A 26,519-nucleotide genomic window follows, 5' to 3' on the forward strand; every position below is an offset into this window, starting at 1 on the left:
CGTTTAAGGCCCTTCATTCAGTTGGCCCGATCTACATCAGGAAGTGTATGGCTTTCTATGCGCCGAGGAGGACTCTACGGTCGGCTGGGCTGGCCAAGGCCGCTGTGCCGCCTATTAGATGTGCTCGGATGGGAGGACGGTCCTTCTGAGGTTCCGTGACGATTTGAACCCGTGTTTTCAATATTGTCGGAAATACATAATATTGGTATCAGCGAACCGCAAATAATCCATTTAGCATATCCTAGTGTTTTCGCTATGCTACGAGCAAGAGCACTTCCTTTACAAACACATTTCTGATCTACCCACGGCATCCATCTTAGATCATGGCCGCCATTTTGTGTTTCTTGCCCTCACATACGCAATAACCTCTGATCACTTCATTTTGATTAAGGACACGTAGCCTTAGCCGGAGATTCACCTCTCTCATGACACGTGCACCTTAAACCAGATCACGCTGTAGCTACATGACTCGACAAAGGCTGCCTCCTCTGCCCGAGGCCAGCCCAACTGAACTGGTTCTCGTGTCCATTGTCCTGATCACGATTAGGTGGCCGAAGCCGGTAGCCTTGCCCATTTACGACCCACAAACATCTCTTATCCCGCTTTTCTATCTTCCACACCTGGCTCCGTTTCTTTCTTTCTGAATCTTTATTAGGGGGAGGTAACGAAATTTACGATGAGGCGGTCCGGCTCTTGAATGCAATATTGACAAGGGATTGTGATGAACTAGTGGGAACCCCTCTCCGTAGATGTTTTGTATCAGATTTTATCAACGGTTCCTGTGTACGCCAAATATTTATTGTTTGTGACACAAAGGTTTTGGGAATGTACCAACATGTGAAGAATTCGCCTGAAGGCCAAAATTTAGTATATAAGGAGCAACCCTCTTTGTACAATTTGAACAGGCTCCTAGTTACTGCCCATGCGTAGTTTCTGTGACTTCTGTGTCCCTGCAGTAATAAACCTTTGGTCTTTTACGCCACCATCGAGAAGCCCGTGTTTCTGTTCATTTGCGCACCAAGGCAGGTGGAACTCCGGGGTCTTTGGGTGTTGTTCCCTGACACCTCTGGATGGAACCAAAAAGTCCAGAACTCCAATTGGCGCCCAACGTGGGGCGACGTCATTCGGTACCGGTCCAAAAGCCTGAAGAGTTCGAGAAGCTTCGTGTGAAGATTCCTGAGGGAGGCGCCCCACTTCATCGATCCCGGCATATCGCAAAAGTGGCCCGAAGTTCTCTTCCACGAGGGTTCCCGTTCAGGACGGCTGCAGTGGGCCGTTGCCTTGACCGTCGCCCTGTCTTGGACCCGAGGTGCAGCCCTTAGTACAGCGAAACGTGACGGGTTTCTCCTTGGTGACGTCTTCAGTGCCTCAGTTAAGTATTTAGTGGTTGCTAGTTGGTTACTTCGTGAGGGTTGTTAAAATCCTTTTTGGTTCTTGGTTTGGTTTGGTTTCGTAAGATTATCACTGGTTGTTCTGGTTACGATAATCTATTTGGTTTAGTTTGGGTATCGATACATCAGTTCGTTTTGGTAGGCCTTAAAGTTCTTGGTTCAAGTGCACATATCTGTTTAGTGTTTCGTTTGTTTTGTGTTCCGGACTGAAAAATGGTAAGTCGGAGAAATTGTATGTTGTCGTGTTTTGGTTGCAACAGTGACTCACGATTGGAGGACTCATGTCTGGTTCCTCCGATTGGGACTCCCCTATATGACTTATATTGTAAACATGGTGTGGGTCCTATATCCTATAATGAGGTGTGGGTCTGCTACACCGAGAAAGATGGTGTCCTTAGTTGGCCACTGCATGGTAGTTTTGAACCCGAAATTCTTGATAATTTAGAAGCGAAATTGTTTAGGAAGAAAGCCCGGCCGGCAATGTTTGATTCTTTCCGTTACTGGCGAAAAGAATCCAAACAAAGAGAAATGAAGAGATTAAAGAAAGAACAGAAAGAAAAAGAAGAGTTGACTCTAGAGCAAGCAACTAGACAGCTGCAAGATAACGAGTGTGAGAAGGCCATAGAGGTGGCCATTAGAGTGCATAATTTAGCGATCGACAAGTGCTACCCTGCCTTGCCATCGAAAACGGCTAAGATACTGGAGGATTCAGAAAACGATCCTCTGTTGTCTTATCTGTTACGGTCACCTCCACCGTATGCACAAGGTGCTACGGCTCCACTTGTACCAAATGTACAATTGCCGGTTGCTGGACAACCTGGTATTCCTGCTCCTGCCCCTCAGAATCAAGTTCCTGTACCTCCTGTGGTTAATGTGAATGTTCCTACGGCTCCTCCTCTTCCTGGATTGCCGACTTCTATACCTGTATCTGTCTCGCTTACACCTACTGCTCCACAAACTATTTTTCTCGATACTCCTACTGCCTCGCTATCTGTTCCTACTTCCACTGTGTTTTCCACGTCTGCGAGTGTGTTGACTCCACTTTCTGTTCGTCGAAGAATCACTGATTCTGTGTCTAATATGCTGTCTCCTTTCTATAAAACCTTAATCAAGACTCCTACTTCCGACTCTGTTCAGAGACGTAGTCAGCATCCAAGCACTGAGGAACGGGGAATTTTAGATTCCACGGCTCTCAGATGGATATCGAAGAGTAGGAGATATAGTACGAAAGATGTGTTAGATACATTTATGCAGTGGAAGGAACCAACGCAACGGTACGTCTTTGATGAGATGTGCTCGTTGTTACGTGAGGAAATAGAGGAAGACGATATTGAATCAAATTTAGAAGACTTAATTAAGGTTCAGAAAGAGTTTGCTGCTGGTATGATAGTAGGTGAAAATATAGAAGAAGCGATGGAACTGATTTTAAGTTATAGGAATGATCCATCTCTTCGCTCACCGAGAGATTTAGAAAAAGGTAAAATGAAATTAGGTCGCCAATATCCAATGAGGGAGGTTCCTCCGATTTGGCGCGATGCTGTGCAAGCTGATGCTATTAATGGTATTGCTGCCGCTCCGGCACAATTCCAGAGAGTGTGGATACACATTCCGTGGAAGCGAGCCGAAGTGCTAGCAGTGAAACAGGCCTTGCCAGATCCGCGTAAGAATCCTGCTGGATATTACAAGGAATTAACACAGACGGTTGAGGCTTGTATAATGAACTTAGCAGACATTGATATGTTATTTGGAAATGTAGTTCCGCAACCAGTCTGGGCTAAAATTCGTAGGGAAGATCATCAAGTAGCCTTAGGTGGTGATTGGGCAGCTATCACTGCAGCGGATGGTCAGCAAACGGGTGGTGCAAAACCTGAACCCCTAATTGCTAATCTTCCGGGTAGGATAATTGACTTAATGAAGACTCTGATGCCCGCATTGCGTGTTAATTGGGACAAGTTATCCGCATGCAAGCAGAAGAAAGACGAAAGTGTCTCCGACTTTTTCACGAGGTTCGAAGAGACTTTTGTAGATCATAGTGGTCAGGATATGAGCACAGAAGGAGGACAGAGACTGTTTGTCGATAAATTTGTGCATAATTTGCTACCTGAATTATGCAATAAATTAAAGGATTCAGAGAGTGCGTGGGCTGTTTCTACAACTGCGCAAATACTTGCAACTGCACAATATTACGAAAATAGGGATAAAGAGGAAAAGGAAAAACCAGACAAGAAAACGAAAGATTTAAAGACTAAAGTTCTTTTGCAACAGGCGTATCCGCCTCGCACGAATCAGTCTAATATGCAACAGGGTTCGTATCAGAGGACAGATTATAGTTCACCGAGGCCTCAATATCAGTGGAACCAGTGTGCGTACTGTAAGAAAGAGGGTCACTACAAGAATGAATGTCCGGTCTTAGTGCAGAATAATGCAGCAGCAGCTCAGAGAGGTTGTGGTGGTTTTGTGCAGAATTCTAGAGGACGAGGGCGAGGTGCTATGCCTCCACAGACGAATGATCGTCCTTCCAATCACTTTGATCAAAGAAATGGACAGTCAGCCCAGCCAAATAGATCTCAACAATATCTTGTTGAAGACTATTGTGAAGTGGATGAAGGATTTCAGCAAAATGGGTACTAGGACAGCCATGGACAGAGAGAGGGAGTAGTATCAGTTCCAGTAGATCAGAGTGGGCCTTATGTCGCAGTAGCAACATCAGGTGTAGTCGAACCGTTTCTGTTGGATACTGGTGCCGCAAAAAGTTCTATCATTCATGCGAAACTCCCTGGCGCACCTTTGTCTGGCTCAAAAAATGTTTCTGTAGGTTTTTCAGGCGCCCCTGTTTACAACCCTATATCTGGTCCTTTGTCTATTTCTGTTGGACCGTGTCAATTGAAAGCACCCTTGATTTTGACGACGGGTTGTAATGAAAATCTGCTTGGTTTAGACTTGTTAAAACGACTATATGCGACATTGTACTGTTCTCCGGAAGGAGTACAGCTTACGTTGGGTAAAAGAATCACCTCTCCGATGTACTTGTCAATGAATGCACTTCCACCAGAGCTGCGTTCACTCCCTGATTCTCTTTGGGCGACTGGTCCTAATGATGTAGGCCTTTTAGAAATACCACCATATGTAGTAACTTTGAAAGCCAATGTAAAGTTTCCAAGAATTCCGCAATACAAAATATCTAGTGAAGGTGAACGTGCACTTTTATTAATTGTGCAAGATTTGATTAGGAAAGGTGTGGTTGAAGAAACTAGAGGAAATGTTTGTAATAGTCCTGTATTACCGATTTTGAAACGAACTGATCCTACAAAGCCTCCAGTATATAGGTTTGTTATTGACCTTAGAGAAGTTAATAAGATTGTGGTCCCACAGTTTCCTGTGGTTCCAGACATTACTGCCTTGTTAACATTGATTCCTGCTACAGCCACTTGGTTTTCAGTTATCGACTTGAAGAATGCCTTCTTCAGCATTCCGATAGCCGAGGAAAGCAGAGATATTTTTGGCTTCTGTCTAGGAGGTCGCAGTTTCAGATTTAAACGCGCTCCACAGGGCTACTGTGAGAGCCCATCTATTTACAGTCAAGCGTTAAAAAGCCAGTTAGACTCTTTTGTCCTTCCTCCAGGTTCTGCTCTAGTACAGTATGTAGATGATCTTCTAGTGGCTGCCGATGACAAGGAAACTTGCAAAGCAGCTACAGTTTCGGTATTACATCACTTGTCTAATTTGAATCATAAGGTATCATCTTCAAAGATGCAATACTGCTGCCAAGAAGTGACCTACCTAGGTCATCTCTTGTCAAAGGAGGGAAGGAAGTTGACCCCAGAAAGAATAAAAGCAATTACGCAAATGAGTGTTCCACGCACACAAAGAGAAGTACGTGCCTTTCTAGGTATTACCTCTTATTGTAGGCAGTGGATCCCAAATTTTTCTCTTTTAGCGAAACCATTGGTAGCTTTGACTGGGAAAAATGTTCCGAGTCCGGTGCCATGGTCTGATGAATGTCAAGAGAGTTTTTCTGAGTTACGAAAAGCATTGTGTTCAGCTACTGTATTGGGTACACCTGATTACAGTAAGCCATTCACGCTCTACGTTCACGAGAGAGAAGGTTGCGCGTTGAGTGTTCTGACACAGAAATTTGGTGATAAACAACGCCCTTGTGCGTATTTTTCATCAACATTGGATCCGGTAGCTAGAGCGTTACCTAGTTGTTTGAGAGCTACAGCGGCAGCTGCGGCTTCCATTCGACAATCTGCTGGTTTGGTGATGAACAATAAGCTAGTGGTCATGGTTCCTCATGCAGTGGACACACTCATGAACCGAACCAAGACACAACACCTTACCAGTGCGAGACTATCTGGTTACGAGCTGACATTACTAGCGAGTCATATTCAGATCAAAAGATGTAATGTATTGAATCCAGCAACATTGTTGCCGGCTAATCAAGAGTCGAGTGATTCCGAGCCACATGATTGTTGCTTTAGAACGGAGGTAGAGACAAAAGGACGAATTGACTTAAAGGATACTCCATTATCAGATCCAGATGGTACATTGTATGTGGATGGGTCATGTTTTAAATTGGAGAATGGTGATGTGAGTGCTGCTTACGCAGTAACGACTTTGAAGACGATTGTGGAGACTGCAAGAGTGAGTCAGAATTCTGCCCAAGCTGCAGAATTGATAGCTTTAACGAGAGCGTGTGTTTTAGCTAAGGGAAAGAGAGTGAATGTTTTTACAGATAGTCAGTACGCATTTGGCGTGGCCCATAGTTTTGGCCGCTTGTGGAGAGAAAGAGGTTTCATTACGTCCCATGGGACTAAGATTCAACATGGTCAGCTAGTTAACGACTTGTTGAAATCTCTAACCTTGCCGACTGAAGTTGCGATTGTAAAGTGCAGTGCTCATAAAGCAATCACGGATGATGTTGGTCGCGGGAATGCTTTTGCTGATGAAATCGCTAAACAGACAGCTAGAGACATAATGAGCAGAATGTATGTTGTTACGTCTGCAAGATGGATTGCTGAATCTGGAATGTGTGAGGATACAATGGAAAGTGTGAAGGAGATTCAGAAAGAAGCAACTGAGGAAGAGAAACGTGTATGGAGAGAGAGTACGGGCAAGTTGGATTCGAATGGGTGCTGGATTGATTTGACAGAACAGCAGCGTTGGATGTTGCCTGATGCGTATGTGCTTGCAGTGGTGACGATGGCGCATGGAGTAGCGCATATAAGTTCTAAAGGAATCTGTAAGATGTTGGCTCCAGTCTGGAAGAATGATGGGATCAGTAAGTGTGCAGAGAGAGTGGTGAAAAATTGTATGGTATGCCTGATGCATAATCCTGGCAAGGGAACTCCAACTCCTGCTGGTCACTTCGCTCCTCCTACCTGCCCCTTTGAAGTGATTCAGTTAGACTTCATTCACATGGATCGCTGTAATAATTTGAAATATGTCCTGGTGGTGGTCTGTGCTTTTTCCAGGTGGATCGAAGCATACCCACTAAAGGACAATACTGCCCTATCAACTGCCAAGATCCTTCTCAAAGAATATTTCCCTAGGTATGGAATGCCACGGATTGTATGGTCAGATAACGGAAGTGAGTTTATAGGGAAAGTTATGCAGAGTGTGTGTGCCGGCCTAGGTTTGAAACAGAAGTTTCACAGTGCAAATCATCCCCAGTCTGCTGGTTTAGTGGAGGGTTACAATGGCACCCTCAAGCTGAAATTAGCTAAAATACAAGCATCCACAGGTTTAGCCTGGCCAGACGCACTTCCTTTGGCTTTGTTATCAACGAGAGCAACTGTACATTCTAGAGTAGGGCTTAGCCCTTACGAGATAGTCTTTGGCCGCCCGGCAAATATCTGGGGTGTGCCAAGGCCTAAGGAATTTTGCTCTCTAGAGTATCCTATCCTATCCTACGACTTGACTGCTAAATTGAGTCTTATTCACCAACAGGTTTTCGATGCTTTACCAAAGCCTCCGGAGAGTCCAGGGCATCAGCTGAAACCAGGAGACCTAGTAGTCATCAGAAACTTCGCGAGGACGAAGAACCTTCAGCCGAGATTCGTCGGCCCCTTCCAAGTCCTGCTTGCAACAAGAACAGCAGTTCGTGTAGCTGGACGCAAGCATTGGGTGCACGCATCCCATGTTAAGCGTGTCCCTTTGCCGCTTCCTTACGACGACTGGGTAAAGAAGGGAATTGGTTCCTCCGAATTTGAAAGCACGCCAAAATTCATCCCTTTCAGCGATGCCGAATTAATCACTGACACTCCAAGCTCTGACTCTCCTTCAGAAAAGACTCCTTCGAACACTGAACATTTGTCTCCTGCATCAGAAGAAACTCTGCCATCTGCGAACTTGAACACTGCAACAGCTACCAGTGAAACGCTATTTGCCGATCAGACAGTACCTGCGAAGCAAAGATATAATTTACGAAACCGTAAAATGGACAAATAAAGCAGGCAACTGCATATTGTGATGTTTTGAAATTTTGAACTTTTGCCTTCAGCCAGGAAGTTTGCTATTGTTTTGTTATTTTAAAATTGCCTTGCCGTCTGGGTAGCCGTAGGGTCGTGGCTGTGTGCCTAGTTGGATTTGCAGGGGTCTGACACAAGGTCGATCTTTCTGTTGGTTCTGGGAACTCCCAGGGCTGATAGAGGCATTTTCATCTACGTACACATCATCAGTGGTCGCGAGCGGATTGTAGAAGATGGAGCTTCCTGCGCTGCAACGAGAAAATGTGATTTACGTTCGCAGAAACAGACTTTACAGAATTCTTCATAGCAAATGCTTTTTGACGCAATGTGCCATTACATTTCTAATTGTTTTGATAACGTTGGTGGGTGGAATCGTTTTTGGTATAAGTTTGATTTATGTACCAGTAACTACAGTACCTCCCCTTAATCCTGTTACTTCTACTGTTTCCTCAATACACTCTTTTCATTTGTTTCCCGAACATGAGCAAGCCCGACGCTCAGAGTTCATTAACAACACTTTTGTACAGCTCTTGCACCAACACCAACTGGTAGTTAACACTACAGACTGCTGGGTGTGTGGCTTGATACCCCACACTACGGACAAAGGTATTCCTTATCTGGTTTTGCCTTTCAGCTACAATGGATCATTTCAGGCCCTTCAAACCATCTTTGCTTATGCCCTTGAAACCTATCCTCCGCGCCCCCCACGTTCCACTAAATATAACTCTGCCAACAAAGCTTTAGTCCAGGGAATTATTGACATGATCAAGGACGTCAATAATACTCCATCATACCCTAGAGACGAACTGCGAGTGTATTTAACTTGGAATACTTCAGAGTATCGCCTTATTTTAGGAGAAAGCAAGCGTAAAAGCTCAACTCCAATCTGGGTCGTACCTCACCGAGGTCAGGTCTGTTTGCAAGGTAATGGGAGAAATCCAAGAGCTCAGCTAGGGAGGAGTGAGTGCGTTGAGACTTATGTGTTTCCGGCTAACTCTTCCCCTGCATTCCTTACTGCTAGGGGTACCTACTTCATCTGTCGAGACAGAGCATATACATGGTTGCCTGCCGACTTTTCAGGTTCATGTTATATTGCTCGATTGTTGCCTCCAACATACACTGCTTCATCTGATTACCACAGAACCAGAGTAGCGAGAGGTGTCTTCAGCAAGGAAGATACCGCTGGTCAGGAAGCTGGAGACTTTTTCAAAGGCTTCCTTCCGTTCTGGGGGCCTATGGCCAATAGTAGAAGCATACGTCAGCTAACACGGGTAGTTGAATCTACTATTACCGAAACTGCTGGTGCCCTTAGCAATTTGACCGCTGAGCTTCAGGCGGATAGACTCATGACGTTACAGAACCGTATGGTTCTAGACGTTATCCTTGCAGACCGAGGTGGGGTATGCAGAATGATCCAATCGAGCTGCTGTGTCTTTATTCCTAATAATGCTCCAACAGTCTATGAGGCGATCTCTAAGCTACACAAGATTTCCGACTCTATACACGTAGACAAGGGAAACTGGTCCTTCATGGAGTGGTTTTGGACTCTGATCTCAGCGTGGGGATGGAAGGTTCTAATGGTCATTGGTGTCATCTTAGTATTCCTATTCTCATGTTGCTTGATTATCCAGTGTGGTCCTGCTCTGTGTAGTCTTTGTGCTGCAACCTGTTTTAGAAAACCACCTGCAGTTGGAGAAAAGGCACGAGAAAGGATGATGATACAACAGCATGTCACTGACCTGATGAGCATAGAACTAGACTCTGACATAGACTGAGTAATTGCCTATGTAAGGGCAAAAGGAGGGTCTGAGGTTCCGTGACGATTTGAACCCGTGTTTTCAATATTGTCGGAAATACATAATATTGGTATCAGCGAACCGCAAATAATCCATTTAGCATATCCTAGTGTTTTCGCTATGCTACGAGCAAGAGCACTTCCTTTACAAACACATTTCTGATCTACCCACGGCATCCATCTTAGATCATGGCCGCCATTTTGTGTTTCTTGCCCTCACATACGCAATAACCTCTGATCACTTCATTTTGATTAAGGACACGTAGCCTTAGCCGGAGATTCACCTCTCTCATGACACGTGCACCGTAAACCAGATCACGCTGTAGCTACATGACTCGACAAAGGCTGCCTCCTCTGCCCGAGGCCAGCCCAACTGAACTGGTTCTCGTGTCCATTGTCCTGATCACGATTAGGTGGCCGAAGCCGGTAGCCTTGCCCATTTACGACCCACAAACATCTCTTATCCCGCTTTTCTATCTTCCACACCTGGCTCCGTTTCTTTCTTTCTGAATCTTTATTAGGGGGAGGTAACGAAATTTACGATGAGGCGGTCCGGCTCTTGAATGCAATATTGACAAGGGATTGTGATGAACTAGTGGGAACCCCTCTCCGTAGATGTTTTGTATCAGATTTTATCAACGGTTCCTGTGTACGCCAAATATTTATTGTTTGTGACACAAAGGTTTTGGGAATGTACCAACATGTGAAGAATTCGCCTGAAGGCCAAAATTTAGTATATAAGGAGCAACCCTCTTTGTACAATTTGAACAGGCTCCTAGTTACTGCCCATGCGTAGTTTCTGTGACTTCTGTGTCCCTGCAGTAATAAACCTTTGGTCTTTGATGCCACCATCGAGAAGCCCGTGTTTCTGTTCATTTGCGCACCAAGGCAGGTGGAACTCCGGGGTCTTTGGGTGTTGTTCCCTGACACCTCTGGATGGAACCAAAAAGTCCAGAACTCCACTTCCGGTATCTGGCAGCACGTCGCTGGAACGAGCTCCCTGTCACCCTTCGGAAAGCCAACAGCCTCCTTTATTTCAGAAGGGAGCTGAAGACTTGGCTTTTTTCTGCATTATTCTCTGGACCACTGTGAGTTGCCGTGTTGTGTTTTTCAGTTCCAGGTCTCTTTGGGGTAGCCGTGCACTATAGAAGAGACAGTATGTAACATAACATAACATATATATTTTTTATAATAGATTCTATTTATCAACACTGAAAAAAATTCATCATGCCTACAAAAGCTTAAAAGAGGAAACGACCAAAGAAAGGTGTTTAAGAAGTCATTCACAAGATTTACAGGAAGAACAATGTGTTAACAAAAAGAAAAAAGTCCTGGTAAGAGAACGAAAACTTTTCTGAGGAAATATTAAACACTAAGATTAGTGTGCACAACGTGAAAAACATTATTAGTGTATCTGCAACGAAAAAGAAAAAGAAGAATAAAGAGAATAATCATGGAAAATCAACTTTTGAAAAAACAGTGTATAGTAAAAGGAGGAAAAACCTATTTAAGGAAATTAGAAAAAAATGTTTAATGATAGAGTTGTGTCGAATGTAATTAAGGAAGTGAAGAAATGTAACAAAAAACAGAATTTTATAAGAAGAAGAAAACTATGGAAAATCTAGTTGAGAAGGCTTTCGAATTGAATTTATTTTTAATTTGTTTTAGTAATCAATATAATTCGATCAATAGATAAGCCAATCCATTTAATGAAGGCCAAAAGTAAGTGGAGAAGAGTAATTAACAGAAGTTATTTTTCAAAGGGTTTTTTGGGTGAATGGAAACATACTTCAAGTTCTGAGTCTTTTTTAATGAAGAGAGATATCTTCAGAGCAATGATTTGTTGCATGCAGTTGACACTAGTGGTCCTGCTTATGTTGCTGAAATCAATTAACCTTATCCGTGGTTTCCCTGATACTTAGTCCTTTTAAACCAACAAAGAGGAAATTTGCACAGAAGCTGAAATATAAAAGACCAGAAGCCTTAGCAACTGAATGAGGCAGTCTAAGGAGTGCAGAAAACAGAGGCCTTATATATGCTTAGGGATACATGGTAAGCATAAATGCAAGGGGCAGTCCTGGCTCATGTAAGCATGCAAAATGACTAAGATGGGCATACAAGATCTGCCTGCTCAACAAAGTGGGAGGAGAGTTACTTCTCCATACAGCAGCAAAAATAGCCTGACAGTTATACTAGAGAAGCAGGTGCATTCTACTAGCTAGATCCTTCTGAGTATGTGCAAAGGTGGAAGATGCTGAATATAGTTTGTCTCTAGGCAGATTTCAAGAGCAGTTAACAGAAAGGTAGGACAGAGCACATGGTGAGCACATGGCAAACAAAATGGCTTCAAGAAATACAAAATGGCTTTCACAAAGCGGATAAGATAACTTCTAAATACAGGATGGCTTCAGCTAAATGCTAACCAATTGCTGTCAATTTACGACAATGAGGTTAGAAAGGGTTGTCCTATTGAGAAAGAGAACATTTTTCCAAGAAATGCATCATAGGTGTTAGCTGATGAAGTTTTAGGTAGACGTCCTAAATCTCCAGTGTACACTTGGAATTGTAGTAGTATTTGTAGTGTACGTCAAGAATCTATTGAGTTATTTACGTAAATTTACTAAGAAAAGTGTTAAACAAAAGATTAAGATATTGCAAGGACTAGACCCTTCCAGAGTGAGAGAAAATACTGGTTTGCAAGATCATTCTCTGGCTTGTCTAAAAAAGTATGTCAAAGTGTTTTTCATCATTTCAGGATGTTAGCAGTTCATCATACTCAAATGAGGAAATTAGTCAGAAGATTGTAGTATGCGAAAAGTCCAGCACTAATGTTAAAAAAGTTGAACAGTGCTCTTTTGTGTGGACTTGTATCAAATGTAACAAATGTTTGTGATGAAATTCAGCTTAGTTACTTTGGTCCTCAGGAAGGCAGTGCAGAAACGGAGCTATTAATAGAAGAAAAGGTGGAAGAGAATGTACAATGTTGTACTGTAGAAAATTTTGAGCAACAGATTACAAAGTTTAAAGTGATTTCAGATGAAAGGCCAAATTATTATTGTATCAGTTGTCGACGAACTCATTATAAAAATCAGACCAGGACTGTTGATCTGTCTTTAAAAAGTGAAAAGGAAAATAATATTGGGTGGAAGGATTTTGCAACTTATTTGTTGGTAGAGAATTGTTTTGATTTGGGTTCTGTTCAGCGTATTTGTAAATATTGTTATAACAAAATAGATGAAAACAAAATGCCTGCTAGAGCTGCGCATAATGATCTTGAGTTGGTAAGTATTCCTTCTAAACTGATGAATTTAAATACCTATGAGTCTATTCTTATTGAATGTGTACATCCATTTCAGGCTATTGTTCGTATGGAGCCCAAGACAGTGAAATTGCCTCCTTCAGATTTACAGAGAGGATTAAAGGGAAGAGTTGTATATTTGCCTCTAGATTTAAAGAAATATATTAAAACAATTAGTGTAGAAAATGTAGAAGATGAACCTCTAGTTATTCTTGTCAATGGCGTTCCGACAAAGAGTAAGAGTATCTGGCAAGAATTAGTGGATGTTAGGAAAGTGAAAAAGGCAATATTGTAACTGGTAAAAAAATAATCAATATTATAAAAATGTGCATGTGAGACAAGAAGAAATAACTGTAAAAGAAGATAGTGACTCGCCATCTAGACAAATTGAAAAAGTAGATGTGTCCAGAACTGAAGAAATCTACAAACATTACAGTGTTTATCCACTTCATTCTAAAGAAGTGATGGGGAATACTATAGAGTTATTCCAAATGAAAGAAGCAAAAGGAAGTTCCATTAGTGTATGGGAAAAAAGCTTGGAAGCTCGTTATTTCCCTCAGTTGATTCCTACAGGAAAAGGATGATATGATGAACGACCTGTGCAGATTCCTGCATCTGAATACCGGACAACAAGATTATATGCAGAAGATCCAAGATTTTGACAATGTATTCCATATTTGTTTCATCTTTTGTTTGGGAGTGATTTATCTGGACTTTCTTATGCAGTAAACCATATATTGAAAACAGGTGTACATCTGCAAAATGTTTCGGCAAAGGAATTTATGGATAAAGTACACCAGAAAGATAATGTTTTGGAATCTCAGCTGTTTAATCTCATGGCATGTCAGCGTGGTACTAATGAGTACTGGTATCGTCGTCATGGAGAACTGAAATGTATGCTAAGGAACTTAGGAACTCCTACATGGTTCCTAACTCTAAGCTGTGCTGAATATGCTTGGGATGATTTACTTCAATGTCTTCGAGAAGCAAATCCAAATATACTAAATATTGAATACAAGACACCTGGAGAATTGTGCTCTTTGGATCTAGTTAATGTTTGCAGGTATTTCAATCATAGATTCGAAGCTATGATGTCTTTTATCACCAATAAAAAAAAATCCTCCTATTGGAGAGGTACTGGATTTCTTTTGGAGAAAGGAGTATCAAGCGAGAGGTGCTCCTCACATACATATGCTAATATGGATCAAAGATGCTCCCAAATTTGAAACAAACTCAGATGATACTGTGCTGTCTTTTACTGAAGAATATGCTACATGTGATATACCCAAAAGTACACAAGATAAAGACTTAAGACAGCAAGTCTTACGATTTCAAAGCCATCGTTGTGCGAAATACTGTTGTCCAAAGTACAAATCTAAGGACAAGTTCTACACCAAATGTCGTTTTGGATTTCCATGTCCTGCAATATCGAAAGGAAGAGTGAACAGTTTAATGTCATCTTTGGGACATACTATCACAAGAAAGTCTCCAAAAAATACCTACAACTTTAAAAGAAATGAAGAGTCAAAATAAATAAATGACTACAACCCAGTCATTTTGTCAATGTGAAATGCTAACATGGATATTCAATATGTTGCAGACTATTCCATTGCTGTTGCTCAATATGTAACATCCTACATAATAAAATCAGAAAAGACAGAATTGAAGGAGATGTGGGAAGAGATTTCCCACGAGAAGAGTCTAAGTAAGAAATTTTATAGTTGCAGTTTGAAGATGTTATCTCATCAAGAAATTGGAGCGTATGAATGTTCAGATCGCTTATCATCTGCAAGTCTTTACTTCAAATCTAAAAGAATCATTTGAGTGAGTCTAGGTCTTGCTGCAACACGAAATCGAGTACTTAAATGTGTACAAGAGATTTAATATTTAGTTGAAAAAGAGCCAGAAAGTATAGATATCGTGAAAACAAATATGTTGGATACATATTATGCAAATAGAAGTCATCATCTTGAGAACATCTGTCTCTATGAAGTGCTTCAAAACTGTATTTTTAAACACAATATTACAGAAAACATCAATAATGGTATGTATGCCGTGGTTGGTTCTGAAGGATGTTGGTGAAACAAAGAAAAGGACATTTGATTAATCACCGTAAACTGAGTTGTGAAACTCCTGACAAAAGGGAATTTTACTCTTTAGCTCTTTTGCAACTTTTCAAGCCTTGGCATTCAGAATTGGAATTACTTGGAGATTTTGAGAACTATGAAGATTCGCTCAACGCCAGTAAAGATACTATAGAATGTCCTGTTTTTGCTAATTATGTGAAAATGTTGAACGACGAAATTGAGCAAGAAGCTTCAATTGCAGCTGAGATTGCTAGAGACAGTTTTCAAGACAGTCAAACATCTGCTCCGTTGAGTCAGGACCCACTAGGAGAACCAATTGTTCAAAATGAAGCAACAACTGCTATGGAAGAGGTGGAAACAGCAATGTATCAAGCTCAAGGACATGTAACAAACCTAGGAAACTTGGAAGAACAACTAAAAGTTGAGCAGAAACAAATATATGAGCAAGTGAGAGAACAGATTGACCATCAATTACTTCATGAGAAGAGAGAGTGCTCTTGCTCATCATTTCAACCTATTCGAATGTACGTGAGTGGACAAGCTGGAACAGGCAAAAGTTTTTTAACCTCTTCCATGCTCATGACGAGCTGAGCTCATCATGAGCCACGGTGCTCCGGTGCTCATAGCTCGTCATGGCCCGTGGAACGCTCACACGCAGGGATAATTCCCCCGCTGTGCTCAATGTTCCACGGAGCCAATGCACCTGTGACGAGCTGAGCTTGTCATGAACACATTAGCACTGTAGCTCATGATGAGCTCAGCTTGTCATGAGCATGCGGGCGCTTTGCCCCCCCCCCCCCAGCACAGTGGGGGAATAACCCCGTAGCAAAGGGGTTAATTAAAGTAATCACAATTTTTCTACAGAAAACAACTGAGTCACATTTGTCTTGTGTTGTCACTGCTCCAACTGGATTAGCAGCCCACAATATTATAGGAATTACTTTACATCATTTATTAATGCTACCAGTAGAGCATGAAAACAAATTAGAATACCACAAGCTATCTGGAGAAGCTTGCTGTGAAGTTTCAAGAGTCTTGAGGAAAATGAAACTTTTCATTATTGATGAGGTAAGCATGGTATCAAACTTAATGCTTGCCTTTGTGCATTTAAGAATGCAGCAAATTCTTAAAATAGAGTGTGACGTATTATTTGGAGTAAAACATGTCATCGTTTTTGGAGATCTACTACAACTTACTCCTGTAAAAGGACAACCAGTGTTTAAAACACTGGCGCATGAAGATACCAGAAAGTCTTTGGGGAGCATTGGAAATGTAAACATTTGGTCATATTTTGAGTATAAGGAACTTATTACAAATATGCAAATGAAGCTGATTATGGAACTCTTCTTCAAGATATAAGAATTGGAAAAGTGACTATACATGGCAACGAAGCTTTACAGAGAAGATTACTTTCTAATTTGTTTCCAAATGAAAATATTGATCCAGAGAAAATGTATATGAGAATTGCAGAAAACAAGTTTGTAATCTGCTTAATGCCAACACTGCGTGAATCTTCTGTATTCAATGAAGAAATGATAACGTTGGAAAATGAAGAAATAAAAAAATTGGAAGCTATTGATAAAATAGAACATGAAGGAATCACTATTATTTTGACTGAAAAGTTGAAGAGGAAATTGAATTATTTAGAGAAACCGATAAGTAAAACTGCTGGTTTATAAAAGAATTTATATGCATGTGTAAACTTTAGGGTAATTTTACGACGTAATTTGCATGTGGAAAAATGTTTAGTAATGGCGCAATGGGTAAAATAGTTGATTTTGTTAATTACGTAAATAGAGATGGTAGAGAATTTTTGAAAATCAAATTTGATGAAATTGAAGAAGTACAACAATTTAGTCATTGTTCAGCTCGTTTTTGGCATGTAAAAGATTTGTTTGTTCGCAGAAAACAGTTTCCAATTTCTTTGGCGTATGCAGTGACCATTCATAAATCTCAAGGTTTAAGTGAAGATAGTGCTTTAGTGAATATTGGAAGTACTGTGTCTAAAGAGGGTACGACATATGTTGCTTTGTCTTGAGTGAGACCTTTATCTGGATTGTACTTGATTGATTTTGATGAGACAAAGATTAGTGCAGATGCAAGTTGTGTGAAAGAGTATAATAGGTTAAGAAGAGAACATGCACTGAATCTAGGTCAATACCCAATATTTGAAAAGCATGTGGTAGGTAGAAAGAAAAGATTTGATAATATCTGTAGTGAAGCTGTAGAGAAAGAAAAAAAACATGATGAAGTTGTGATTGGAGGCAAAAAGAAAAAGGACCGTGTTGAAGAGAATGTTGGTTATCAGTTTGAAAATAGTTCTGGTGTCAACTGCTTGCTAATGTAGTTGTTAATGTTGTTTTTTTTCTGAAAAGTTTGCAAAAACAAATTGTTGAAAATCGGAAAGAAATATTCTGTTCATTGTTGTATTCTATTTATGACAATTATAGTAGTGATAAAAGTAAAATACAAAGTGTTTCTGATATTCTAAATGTTTTGGACATATGTTCTGGTGCTACTCAATTTACGCAGAATATTCGGCAAGATTGTAAGGAATTTCTAATGTCTATGCTTGTTGTATTGGAAGATGAAGGTATAGATATTGAAAACCTTTTTGGCCTTTCTTATAAATGGCAACATGACTGTGAACATTGTTTGTTTCCACATAGCAGTAACAATGACAGTGAAAAATTCATATATTTGACTTTACCTGACTGTGAATCAGTGTCTTTTAACAATCTAATTAGTAGAGCAAGTCAAAACATAGAGTGTAGCCAATGTAAATCAGAAATGTCATCAACATTATTTATAGAAATACATGGACATTAAGTAATTTTAATGCTGCAACGTTGTAGAGCTGATGGAAGAAAATTAGATACTTTAATTAAAAATGTTGTAGCTGCTCAAGTATCAACATCAGGAAGAACTTTTGTAGCTGTTGCAATTATTTTTCATGAAGGACCTTCTACAACATCTGGACATTACACTGTTTATTTAAAATGTCTGAAAGGTTGGATACATTGTTATGATAGTCTATTGTTTTTTAAACACCATTTGCCTAAAGAGTTACCAAATTCTTACCTAATATTTTTAAAGCCAAACTTTTAAGAACAAAATTTGGTCTTTCAGGTTTACTGCTGTTAAGGTTGTTTGGACTGGTGTTGTAGAGTACTTTGTAAGTGAGGGTGAGCAGCCTGAAGGTGATACTCTTGTCGACGTGCAGCCAGTGTAGGTCTCTTAGGTGGTGGGGGTTGTGGTTGCGGTAGGGGACATTGATGATCAGTCGGGCGGAGGTGTTTTGGACACGTTGGACTCGTTGTAGGTGTTTGTCTGAGTTGAGATTTAGAGAGTTGATCCTTATGCATTTGGTTTCATCTTTCAGTGGTGTGTGCCTCCTTGGTGAGGGAGAAGATGAGTTGGGTGTCGTTGCCTTAGCAGATAATGTTGAGGTTGTGATGGTGGGCCACTTGTGTAAGGGTGCCATGTAGATGTTGAATAGCGTCAAGTTGAGGGATCATCCTTGGGGGACGTTGCAAATGATGTCGGAGGTTTTGGATCAGAATGGTGGGAGACGGATGCTGAGTATTACTATTGAGGAACTTCTTTACTAAGAATTTGAGATATACTATTTGGCCATGAGGAAAAGTGTATAAAACTATTAAGGACTGTTTGTTGTCTATTTTCTCAGCATATATTTAAAAGTAACTTTCTTTACAGTGTTTGAAAATTAATGATAGTGTTTTGGTATTTTAAGATTCTTTGAGATATCTCATAGATAAGTAAGAAATTGCTGTTTGAAAAAAACATTTAACATATGGTTTATTTCAATTTTTTCTATTGTTATTGAGAATGTTGAATGTTTTTTTAAGATAATCTTATTGATTATCTTTTTTTAACGCTGTTTTGTGATGAGTACTATTGAACTCACTATTTCTAGTGAAATTCAATATATTCTGAGAACAGCAAAAAAGGCAAATGAAATGCTTTACAAATTATTTGATGTTGTAAAAGATATATTGTAACTGTATTTTGTTTTGTCTTCCACAGATGCTAATTGTATTATATATATAATGTTATTATTATTTATTATGTTTAAGATAAGTATAAATAACTGTTAAGAATGGCCAATGGAGTGTGCTTCTACAGAGGTGAAATAACAAAACATGGATGGAGTACATAAGTGTTCAAAGATGGTTTATATCTTCTATATATATTTGAAAAATGTAAAATATAATTATTCTGAGTGTACCAGTATTCTTTGCATTTTAATACAACACATCTACTAGTTTGGACCAGGTAAGGTGAATAGACATATTGTACTATTTTTAGTACTGCATTTTATAATACCACTTTTTCCAATAGTGATAAGGAGTGACTGGTTTGATAATTAAAGAAATTTTAAAACTGAACATTCATGTAAATAATTATAATTATATATTGTTATAATATATTATCATTGGTGGTCTTATTACATGACACTTGAGTAGTACATCATTCAGTCCTTAACCCCTTCACTATTGTTTCTGGTTAACGGTAGTGTCGGACAAACCTGCCTATGTTTGCATAGGTCCTTTCAAGCTTGAATCTTTCTAAAACGGTTTCCTTGAATCACTACCCAGTTATGTTATAAAGTTTACTTTGTACCTCTTTCTTTCTGTGTCACTATAGCCGGGGTGAACATTTGTCAACATATCTGCATTGCGGTGCGCAATCATTTGCAGAATTATAATGTTCCCATGGATGGCATGGCAGTGATAATGGTGGTGAGTGCAGAGGTGGCTTACCCATATGAGATTTTCAACTCATGGGTGACCTTCCCGGCTGTGAACGCAGATACTCGTGTGTGTTCGACATGTACACTCCCACGGCTGTGCCACAGGAATATGCACCATATAGGGCACAGGAGATTCTGATAGATTTATTATTTATTTATTTATTTTTTATATTTCTAAAGCGCAGCAAATACCCTCAGGCGTCTTGGCGCTGATAAAACCAGTTATTTGTAGTGAGGAGAGTGGGGAAAGAATAATCATTGATCAAACTGCCAAGTTTTTAGGAGCTTGCAGAAGTGAAGGAGCGAGGGGCTCTGCCTGATGTTTAGGGGTAAGGTATTCCAGAGCTTCGGTGCTGCCACCAGGAAGCGTCGATCACCCCAGGATACTGTCTTTGTACGGGGAATGACGAATTGGCTGAGGGTAGCTGAACGTAGCATTCTGCTGGGTTTGTACATTTGCAGCTGCTCTTTTGGAAAATGAGGTCCTTGGTTTTTGAGCGCTTTGAACACAATACAAAGGGACTTGAAGTGAATTCTGTTTCGTATAGTGAGCCAGTGGTAATCCTTTATGCTTTTTGATATTGATTCGTATTTTGTTTTGCCAGAAAGCAGACGTGCTGCTGCGTTCTGGATAGTTTGTAGTTTGGTTATTACTCTGGATTGAGCGTTGAGGAAGAGATCGTTACAATAATCCAGAGCTGATAGCACTAGCGAGGCGACCAATGTTTTTATGGCTTTACTCCGGGAGAAAAGGACGGATTTTTCTGATCATCTTCAGCTTTAGATGTGCCGTGGAGACTGTTTTATTTTGCATGATCCATGAAATTTAGACCTTCATCGAAGATGATTCCGAGGTTCCTGACTTTGGCAGTCGGGGTGGGAAGGGTTCCGAAAGCATCTGGCCACCAACTTGATGGCCAGGCTGGGAGAAGAGGTCCAAATATGACCACCTCAGTTTTTTCTGAGTTTAATTTAAGGCAGTTGGTGGCCATCCATTCTCCTATAGATACTTTGCAGCATCATGTTTGGTTTGATGGCGCCCTACCCCTTACTTTAGCAGTTCTGAGGTTGGGTCCTTTGTCCATTCCGTGTGCAAATTGGCCTGTTTTGGCTGGATTGTACCCTCACCCTCAACACGGTACATGTACTGTGGTTGAGTTAAGACGACTACATGTTGTCGCAATTAGCGATTTTCGGTAGTTGGTGCAATACATTACCCGTAATGTCCTGGGTGGGGCCCCGGGTGGTGCGGCGCTTCCTGCGGGACAGGGCAGAATGAAGCTCAGTCCCGTTATGGTCAACGCTGTGATGGGCAAGCGCCCCCAAGAAAAGTATCATTTTCCTTTCTGGCTTGCCGAGAAGTTTAACCAGCTGGAAGCAGTATTTCCCAACACGTCTCCTGTGAAAAACACAGGATTCTGACAATCAGCTTACCGAAAGACTTGACCCCTGAAATCGGTGACTGTGAGACCTGGGGTAAGATATTGGCGGCGGTCTATACGAGGTGTTATGGCACTCCGTCTATGACTGTCCTGCCGACGGTCCTTAAACGTGTTCAGGATGAGCACGGACCAGAGGCTACGGTTGAATCGGGTATGTGTCTCTGTGGCACCTTTGATGTGGTTTCCGATCTCATACTTGCTAATGTCACGGGGGATGCTGTGAACTTTCAGGTTGCCAATGCATTGCAGGCGATTCCCGATGCCGATAAACCCCGGCAGCTGGCGAGGATTATTGTGGCGGCTTATAAAACCGTGGGCCGCAATAGTAGGGGTCTCAAGTCTTTTTCAACTAAACCCCAAGGGCAGTAGTCGGAAACTAATGACCAGCCCAAGACCAAAAAACAGAATTGGCAGAAAAAACAAAAACAGGGAAAGCAACAACAACAACAGAAACAGGAGTCTCGTCCTGCGTCTCCGTTGCCTGCTCCCACAGAACGTGTTTATGACTTGCGCGATCACGCGATTATAAAATCAACTGATCATTTTCAGGTTTCTGACCAACGCTCTCCTCTTTCTTTTCAAGAGTCATCAGCCTTTTTGACCGGTGGTGGAAGAGGCGGCAGGGGTCAGGGTGGTCAGCAAGGATGTGACCAGCCCCGTCCGAAAGACGGTAAAGGCAAGCAGGACGATTCTACACCGAAGAAACCCCAGTTTCAGAAAAAGAAAGTCGCTGCTTTAACAGCACACAGATATGCCACAGATTGTGAGAACCAAGCTTTGGAATCAGACATCGGCTCTCACCTTGCTGGACAGCGCGGCAAAGATTACCATAGTGCGAGAGGCCCTGCGTCCACTTCTGAAGGTGACAGCGACTGACCGTTATGTTGTTGTGGAGACAGCTGATACTAGAGTAGCTCCCCCTGACAGACTCTATGAAATAGTCCTATTCATTGAAGGTTACATTCTAGAGGGGGTATTTTGGGAGAATCTTACGACTACTTATGACATTTTGTTAGCGGAGGCTGACTGGCCCCCAACCTCAATATCCCATAAAGCGCGAAGCGAAGGCTTCCGTTGCGGAAATCCTTGAACAATTGGAATATCTAGGTGTGATTGAAACTTGTGTGTCACAAATGAATAACCCTCTTTTTACTGTAACCAAGCCTGATGGTTCATATCGTTTGGTATTGGATTACCGGTATTTAAACTCGCAGTACAGAATACTCACGGCTCTGCTTTAGTGGATAGTCTCGTGCGTAAGTGGTTTAAGACCACGCTTGACATTTCCAACGGTTTTTATGCCAACCATTTGGATGGTCTGAGTTCCCAATGGACCTCCTTTACTTGCGGCCATGTCCAGAAACATTTCAAACGTTTACCAATGGGCCAATATAGTCCTGGAGTGTTTCCTGCCCTTATAGTCTCTCTCTTGGAGAGAGTTGACCCGGATGCTTGTTCGTATGTGGATGACATTTATCTCACAGATGACGGACTGTGGGAGCATCTGTGTTGAGTTGACTTCTTAATTTGTAGCTTTGCAGACTTCGGTTACAAATTCAACTTTGCAAAATCGCACATTGCAGAGTACACAGTGTTGTTCTTGGGCTACGAGCTCAACAATGAAGGTCGAGGTTTAGCTCCTCACTTCTTGGAGAAATGCGCATAATTGCGTGCTCCGACAACTCTGAAAAAATTACAGTCTTTGCTGGGATTTTTGAATTTCGGGAGGACATACATACCTGAATATGCCCATGATACCAAGCCCTTGTATGCTTTAATACAACCAAATTTTACAAAATCAAACTGGCTGCCTGAGCACTCGGCTATACTGCAATCGTTGCAGGCTGATCTGCTCGCTTCTAAATACTTATTGACTCATGATAATCACACCAACCTGGTGATAAGAATCATCCCTGGGACGGTGGGTTTCACATACCTTACTTTTAACGAAGGAGACACAGTACCTATTGCTTACAAGTCACACTTGTAAACTTCGGCTGAAATGCGATTTCCACTGTGGAGAAAGTTTTGACGGCTGTACAGATGGTGATTTTGAAGGAACGCGCTCTGTCACAGGGAAAGCACATGTTGGTGGTTACCCCGTGTCCTGCTTTGGAGGCAGTTACGAAAGCCAGTGTATCTAATTCTAAAGCTTTGCACTCTCGGTGGATACAATGGGTAACATCAATGACATCTCCGGATGTCAGGTAAATTTTTGATGCCTTTTTACGGTCGCAGGAGTTTTTGCAATATGAGTTTGTTCATCCTGCACCTTTGGCTATGCGGCCTTTTGAGGATTTCCATTGCATCATATGCACTGAAGGTTCGGCGCAGGTTGCGCATGGTTCTAAACACGCCTACGTTTCCGCATGCACTATTGTGGTAGGTACCATGGTGAACGATGAGTTCAAGTCCATAGTCGTGCAGACGCAGACTCGAGGGGACTGCACCGCACAATTGGTAGAACTTCGTGCTCTGATGCTTGCATTGGAGTATGCTGATGCTAGTGTGACAACACTTATCGTAAGTGATTCTTACTACTGTGTCCAGTCTTACAATGAAAACTTGTTCTTTTGGATTCAGAATGATTTTCTTGATTCCAAGGGTAGCACAATAAAACATAAAATGCTCTGGCTCCGATTGGCTGAGCTTAATGAGCAGTAGCCACTCGTGTTTGTAATTCATACTCTCGGTCATCAGCGCGTGCCTCCTTGGTGAGGGAGAAGATGAGTTGGGTGTCGTTGCCTTAGCAGATAATGTTGAGGTTGTGATGGTGGGCCACTTGTGTAAGGGTGCCATGTAGATGTTGAATAGCGTCAAGTTGAGGGATCATCCTTGGGGGACGTTGCAAATGATGTCGGAGGTTTTGGATCAGAATGGTGGGAGACGGATGCTGAGTATTACTATTGAGGAACTTCTTTACTAAGAATTTGAGATATACTATTTGGCCATGAGGAAAAGTGTATAAAACTATTAAGGACTGTTTGTTGTCTATTTTCTCAGCATATATTTAAAAGTAACTTTCTTTACAGTGTTTGAAAATTAATGATAGTGTTTTGGTATTTTAAGATTCTTTGAGATATCTCATAGATAAGTAAGAAATTGCTGTTTGAAAAAAACATTTAACATATGGTTTATTTCAATTTTTTCTATTGTTATTGAGAATGTTGAATGTTTTTTTAAGATAATCTTATTGATTATCTTTTTTTAACGCTGTTTTGTGATGAGTACTATTGAACTCACTATTTCTAGTGAAATTCAATATATTCTGAGAACAGCAAAAAAGGCAAATGAAATGCTTTACAAATTATTTGATGTTGTAAAAGATATATTGTAACTGTATTTTGTTTTGTCTTCCACAGATGCTAATTGTATTATATATATAATGTTATTATTATTTATTATGTTTAAGATAAGTATAAATAACTGTTAAGAATGGCCAATGGAGTGTGCTTCTACAGAGGTGAAATAACAAAACATGGATGGAGTACATAAGTGTTCAAAGATGGTTTATATCTTCTATATATATTTGAAAAATGTAAAATATAATTATTCTGAGTGTACCAGTATTCTTTGCATTTTAATACAACACATCTACTAGTTTGGACCAGGTAAGGTGAATAGACATATTGTACTATTTTTAGTACTGCATTTTATAATACCACTTTTTCCAATAGTGATAAGGAGTGACTGGTTTGATAATTAAAGAAATTTTAAAACTGAACATTCATGTAAATAATTATAATTATATATTGTTATAATATATTATCATTGGTGGTCTTATTACATGACACTTGAGTAGTACATCATTCAGTCCTTAACCCCTTCACTATTGTTTCTGGTTAACGGTAGTGTCGGACAAACCTGCCTATGTTTGCATAGGTCCTTTCAAGCTTGAATCTTTCTAAAACGGTTTCCTTGAATCACTACCCAGTTATGTTATAAAGTTTACTTTGTACCTCTTTCTTTCTGTGTCACTATAGCCGGGGTGAACATTTGTCAACATATCTGCATTGCGGTGCGCAATCATTTGCAGAATTATAATGTTCCCATGGATGGCATGGCAGTGATAATGGTGGTGAGTGCAGAGGTGGCTTACCCATATGAGATTTTCAACTCATGGGTGACCTTCCCGGCTGTGAACGCAGATACTCGTGTGTGTTCGACATGTACACTCCCACGGCTGTGCCACAGGAATATGCACCATATAGGGCACAGGAGATTCCGATAGATTTATTATTTATTTATTTATTTTTTATATTTCTAAAGCGCAGCAAATACCCTCAGGCGTCTTGGCGCTGATAAAACCAGTTATTTGTAGTGAGGAGAGTGGGGAAAGAATAATCATTGATCAAACAGCCAAGTTTTTAGGAGCTTGCAGAAGTGAAGGAGCGAGGGGCTCTGCCTGATGTTTAGGGGTAAGGTATTCCAGAGCTTCGGTGCTGCCACCAGGAAGCGTCGATCACCCCAGGATACTGTCTTTGTACGGGGAATGACAAATTGGCTGAGGGTAGCTGAACGTAGCATTCTGCTGGGTTTGTACATTTGCAGCTGCTCTTTTGGAAAATGAGGTCCTTGGTTTTTGAGCGCTTTGAACACAATACAAAGGGACTTGAAGTGAATTCTGTTTCGTATAGTGAGCCAGTGGTAATCCTTTATGCTTTTTGATATTGATTCGTATTTTGTTTTGCCAGAAAGCAGACGTGCTGCTGCGTTCTGGATAGTTTGTAGTTTGGTTATTACTCTGGATTGAGCGTTGAGGAAGAGACCGTTACAATAATCCAGAGCTGATAGCACTAGCGAGGCGACCAATGTTTTTATGGCTTTACTCCGGGAGAAAAGGACGGATTTTTCTGATCATCTTCAGCTTTAGATGTGCCGTGGAGACTGTTTTATTTTGCATGATCCATGAAATTTAGACCTTCATCGAAGATGATTCCGAGGTTCCTGACTTTGGCAGTCGGGGTGGGAAGGGTTCCGAAAGCATCTGGCCACCAACTTGATGGCCAGGCTGGGAGAAGAGGTCCAAATATGACCACCTCAGTTTTTTCTGAGTTTAATTTAAGGCAGTTGGTGGCCATCCATTCTCCTATAGATACTTTGCAGCATCATATTTGGTTTGATGGCGCCCTACCCCTTACTTTAGCAGTTCTGAGGTTGGGTCCTTTGTCCATTCCGTGTGCAAATTGGCCTGTTTTGGCTGGATTGTACCCTCACCCTCAACACGGTACATGTACTGTGGTTGAGTTAAGACGACTACAT

General features: G+C 41.1%; 1 protein-coding gene across 1 annotated transcript in view; it reads right to left on the bottom strand.

Moving 5' to 3' along the window:
- Positions 1–26,519, bottom strand: part of LOC147736954 (lysozyme g-like) — a 198,243-nt gene that overhangs the window by 17,737 nt on the left and 153,987 nt on the right. The gene's annotated exons all lie outside the window — the stretch shown is intronic.

The sequence above is a fragment of the Lissotriton vulgaris genome, chromosome 1_1 (genome assembly GCF_964263255.1).
Source record: "Lissotriton vulgaris chromosome 1_1, aLisVul1.2, whole genome shotgun sequence".
Taxonomy (NCBI): Eukaryota; Metazoa; Chordata; class Amphibia; order Caudata; family Salamandridae; genus Lissotriton; species Lissotriton vulgaris.